Source organism: Vespa velutina, chromosome 6 (assembly GCF_912470025.1).
Source record: "Vespa velutina chromosome 6, iVesVel2.1, whole genome shotgun sequence".
NCBI lineage: Eukaryota > Metazoa > Arthropoda > Insecta > Hymenoptera > Vespidae > Vespa > Vespa velutina.
This window is the reverse complement of record NC_062193.1, coordinates 3,696,745-3,702,298: the sequence shown is the minus strand read 5'-3', so window position 1 is coordinate 3,702,298 and position 5,554 is coordinate 3,696,745. Positions and strand designations below refer to the sequence as shown.

Below are 5,554 nucleotides of genomic sequence, written 5' to 3'. Positions count from 1 at the left end.
TTTCTCTTATTCTATTTATTTTTTTTTTTTATTTTCTCGTATTTTATAGTTTTTTATAGTTTTTAATTTTCTTAATTTCTGTTTTCTTTTTTATTTTATTTTGTTTCCTTCTTTCTTTTAAATATCCCTTTTGTTTGGCAAAAAGCGTCCAGTCAAGCAGGAGAATTATGATGACGGGTAAGAGAAAATCGACGAAATTGAATGAGTATGTTCGGAGTTCGATAATTTTTATTTTCTTCTCATTTTTTTCTCTTTTAATGTTGAAGACAAACGTAAGATCTCTTTAGAAGTCTCCGATCAATTGATTTAATATTTGTATATTATTGTAAATCATTAATATTATAGTGTCCGATGCAATCAATGTATGTATATCGTTATTGAGTCTCGAACATTTAACGTTCTTCGATGACTCGTGTTTTCTCTCTCTATCTCTTTTTTTCTCTTTCTCTTTCTCTCTCTCTCTCTCTCTCTCCCTCTCTCTCTCTCTCTCTCTCTCTCCCTCTCTCTTTCTCTCTCTTATACAAACAAACTTTCCCATTCATTTTCACTCTTTTTTGTCTCTTTTTCGAAGAGAAACGTGAATCGTAGTCCCGTGAAGTTTTTAATATACATACATACATACATACATAACATACATACATATATATATATATATTTCAAATCTTCGAACGTGGATTACGTACGGGAAAAAAATTTAGAGTAAAAATGATTGAATTGATTCAAAAAAAGACGTAAAGATTTTTGTCGTTATTATCTGACAACAGGTGATATCAATTCGACGAGACATGATACGAAAGAGAAATAAAAGAGAGAGAGAGAGAGAGAGAGAGAGAGACAGAGAAAGAGAGAGGAGCAAGAATTGAACAAATATTTGTTATATTCTTTTCATCGAATGATAAACATTAAAAATAAAAGATCGATGCACACACATACATATATATATGTATATATATATATATATACACGTACGTGTATATGCATATATATATGTATATGTATATGTATATGTATATATAATATATATGTGCGTATATATAGTTTTTAAACGAACTATCCTAATAAAAAATATATATATATATATATACACATATACACATATACATATATATACATATATACACACATACATACATACACACACACACACACACACACATATATATATATATATACATATAATTTAATCAGAGTAAGCAAGGTGACAGACTTTTAATTATAATAGTACTTATTGCATATGTATAAATAAATGAATGAATATATATATAAACATAACTAATATATATATATATATATATATATATATATATTTATTAATTATAAAAAGGAAAGAAAGAATTTTGACATTGTCGTATTTTGTTTGAGAGCGATTCGGCGCAAGAAAATAATAGAGAAAATAAAGTAAAGATAGAAAGCGGGAGAGTGAGAGAGGGAGAGAGAGAGAGAGAGAGAGAGAGAGAGAGAGAGAAGGAGAGAGAGAGAGAGAAAATGATGGCATGTGTGCGTGCATGCATACATGTGCTTACGTACATGCGTGCGTGCTTGCGTGCGTTCGTGTTTGTACGTAAAAAAAAGTTAAATAGTAGTAATTTGGAAAGAAGGAGAAAGACGAACGAAATCTTCGCGCGCAGAAAACAAGAAAGGCAAAAAAAAGGAAACATAAAAAGAAATATCAGAAAATGCGAAAAAGAAAAAGAAAAAAAATCATAAAAAAAAAGAAGAAAAAAAACTCAAAGATAAAACAATGCATTAATTTGCGTGTCGCGCGTATTCTTTTGGCTATGCATACGTACGTGCGGCTCTGTAAAAAAAAAAAAAAAAAAAAAAAGGAAGAAAGAGAAACAAAAACAAAAAGAATAAGAAAAAAAAAATATTTTCTCAAAATAATTTAAGTATATAAGTATAAGAGAGACTCCTTTGGTTGTAAATAATATTGTTGCTATATCTTGCGCTTTTGTTATTTTATTATTAATATTATTTTATTATTATTATTATTATTATTATTATTATTATTATTATTATTATCACAATTACAATTATTATTGTTTTATTATTATTGATAATGTATGATAACGATTGTTATTATTATTACTACTATTACTATCGAATGCTCTATTATTATTAGATTGTACAATAAAAAAAAAAAGAAAAAAGAAAAAAAGAAAAAAAAAAAGAAAACAAACGAGAAGAAAAACAAAAACAAAGTGGACAAAAAAAATAAAGATGGGGTAGTAAGGTCTTATTTAAGAGAAAATCTTGCGCGGTCAATATTTTTTTTCCTCTTTTTGCTTTACTTTCCTTCTCCTCTCTCTCTCTCTCTCTCTCTCTCTCCTTCTCTTTTACACACTTACTCTTTCTTCGTGTTTTCTCCCTCTTTTCATCTCTTTCAGATTCGTCGATATAAAACGATGAGAGAACGCGAGGGGAATTTATACTTACAATTACGTGAAGGTGGGAGAGAGAGGGAGAGAGAGAAAAAGAGAGAGAGAGAGAGAGAGAGAGAGAGAGAAAGAGTGGGAAGGGATGAGGAAGAAGGGGAGACGTCGAACGCAGGTAAGACTTGGACGTAAGGAGACTCGAAAGAGATTTCCACGAAATTGAAATGGATCGTCGTATCGGGGTGGCGATGCGAGGAGAGTCCAGGAAAAGTTGGGGAGGATTGGATGAAAGAGGTTGGAGGTAGATGTTGTAGGTGTTCTGGATGGCATGGTATAGAAAGAAGATGGTAGAAGGGTTGAAAGAAAAAAAGGGGGAGCGAAAGTCTAGTAGATTTGGGGAAGGGATATAGAGTAGATTCGAAGATACCAGAATAAAGAACACCAAAATAGACAAATAGTTGTGCGCGGATGTTACCTTACGTAGAGAGAATCAAACAGGTGGCGTGTAGTAGGTTGGTTGGTTGGTTGGTTGGTTGGTTGGCTGGTTGGTTGGTTGGTTGGTTGGTTGGTTGGTCGGGAGCGTGTGAAAGAGGAAAAACGAAATCGTGAAAAGGAAAGAAAAGAGAAGAGAAGAGAGAAGGAAGAAGAAAAGAAAAAGAAAGTAAGTTTGGTGGATATATACGCCCACGGTAGCGCGAAGAAGATACGATACTCTTACAAATGTAACGATTTATTTTCATTACAGCGTTATTAGGAGTGAGTCCTCGTCGTCGTAGTTGTCGTCGTAGTCGTCGTACGATTCGTCGAACCCTCTTTTTCTATCTTCTACCTTTTCGTTTATCAATGTGTGCGTGTGTTTCTTTCAATGTAAGAACACGTTTATACATATATACGTACATACGTGTGTATGCGTGTGTGTATGTATATGTGTATGTGTATATGTACATGTACGTGAACGAATAGGAGTGGCTCGAACGATCGTCATCGACCCAGCTACGTCGAAATTCCAATCGGACATTCTCTTTCAACGGGTGCGATTAACAGCACCTTTAGGACCTTCCCTAAGCATCGACTGTGCTATTGGAATTCTCCTCTTCCTCCTCCTCCTCCTCTTCCTCCTCCGTCTTCTTCTTCTTCTTCTTCTTCTACTATTTCTACTACTTCTATTTCTATTCCTACTTTTACTTCCTCTTCAACATTTCTTCCGAGTTATTGAGTGGTATTACGAAAGGGTAAATAATACGTTTATTATTCGATTTACGTTCTTTCTAATGGCATGATATAATTAACCATAGATAGATTTATACCTTTCTATTGCATAAAAAGGTTTTCTTTTCTTTCTCTTTTTTTTTTGCCCTCCCTCCCTCTCGCCCCCCCCCCCCAACCCCCAAATTAACATTAAGATCCATTTAAGATTTTCTTGTCATTACGTAAAAGAAATAAAACATGATAGATTATTTTCTTGTGTAAGTTTTAACATTGAGACAATACTAGCTAGCTAGCTTGCTTGCTTGCTTACTTGCTTGCTTGCTGACTGGCTGGCTGGCTGGCTGGCTAGCTAGCTTAGCTTAGCTAGCTCTAGGGTCGAAGGGCACGATCGAAGGTATCTACGGTATTGGCCGAACGATTGTACGGATTTCTTCTGTCCTAGAAGTAGTTTGTCTGTGGAGTCGATTGCAAGCAAGGAAGGAGGAACTGTTTCTGGTGTGTGGATGAGAGAGAAAGAGAGAAAGAAACAGAGAGAGAGAGAGAGAGAGAGAGAGAGAGAGAGAGAGAGAAAGAGAAAGAAAGGAGAAACCTGGAGTGAGGAAGAGGAAGAGAGGTGGAAGAGAGAAAACAGAAAGCCTGCGGGGACTGAATTTGCATCCGGCAAAGCAACCTCGGACTACTTTATTTGATTGGTTGCCCGCGGGGCTTGCCTTCCATCCTTGCACGGACGAGAGCGTACATGAGCACGCATATTCGGACTCTCTTTCTCTCTCTCTCTCTCTCTCTCTCTCTCTTTCTGTCTCTGTCTATCTTTTTCTTTCTCTCTTTTTCTTTCGGTTCCTTTTTCCTCTCATCGTCGACCACAAGAAATGGCCCTCCAGAAACGATCTCGGCTTTGCTACATCCGACACCCTCGGGGTCTATCCTACCCTTCCCTTTCACTGTTACTTCCTACGTTCCTAATCATATTCTCGTCGGCTGGAGGGATCTCTTTAATCCCGTTTCAGTGGAATCAAGAACAGCGCCGAGAGTAGAGCGTTCGATGTCGTTAACGGTGAAACGTATTTTTTCGATCAAAGGGATCTCCTCCGGAACCAACGATGAACATGGAACCTTCCCACGATTACTTCGATCGTTCGTGTCAAACGTGTTGAAGGTGATACTAGATCGATTTTGAAAGGATACTTTGAAAATTTATATATATATATATACATATATAGATGTATATATGCATGCAATGTATGTATGTATATATTTATATGTATATCATCATACTTGAATCGCGTTTATAAAACAATTAGATATTTTAATTGTATTTAATTGTAATTGTGTCGTTCCTAGTGTCCATTCATTGATCTTAGCTAATTACGATTTTAAGCTGTAACTTTTGCGTAGGAAGAACATTTTTGAGATAAAAATCTTGTAAGTAATTATCAGGGCCCTTTTGGTTAGGTCGGTAAAACTTCGTTTAAACGAACGGAGAGGACAACGTCTAAAAAAAGAGAGAGAGAGAGAGAGAGAGAGAAAGAGAGAGACGAAGACAGGACATTGGGAGTGTAGGTAGGTTTTTAATGACGATGTTGGGGGCGGACGATCGATTTTCATTCTGTCTACCAACCGACGATGCTCGACGTCGAAATAATCATCCGGTCTAATAAAAATGGCTTATCCGCGAAACAATGGACTGTCGCTCGCAGGACATCCGGTCGGTGTGCAACGAAGCATCGTCACAGAGGAAAAGTGAGAGAGAAAGAAAGAAAGAGAGAGAGAGAGAGAGAGAGAGAGAGAGAGAGAGAGAGAGAGAGAGAGAGAGAGAGAGAGAGAGAGAGAGAGAGAGAGTCAGTCGTGACGTAGTCTCTTGCTTTTGCAAAGTACTCGCTGCCTATCTGCTTCCTCCACAATCTCAATCCATCTATCCATCTCCCTTTCTCTTTTAGCGTATTAAACGTTTTTACCCTCTTCTTCCTCTG

The 5,554-nt window shown here is 36.2% G+C and overlaps 1 protein-coding gene across 5 annotated transcripts in view; it reads left to right on the top strand.

Annotated features, from left to right (window-relative positions):
* The window catches only part of LOC124950090 (membralin), a 60,244-nt gene extending 59,979 nt beyond the window's left edge, over positions 1–265 (top strand). For all 5 annotated transcript variants that reach the window (XM_047496288.1, XM_047496287.1, XM_047496286.1 and 2 more), the window contains one exon: positions 1–265. This exon is cut by the window's left edge and continues 1,105 nt beyond it. The gene's annotated coding sequence lies outside the window, so the exon portion shown is untranslated.
* The last annotated feature ends 5,289 nt before the right edge of the window (positions 266–5,554 follow it).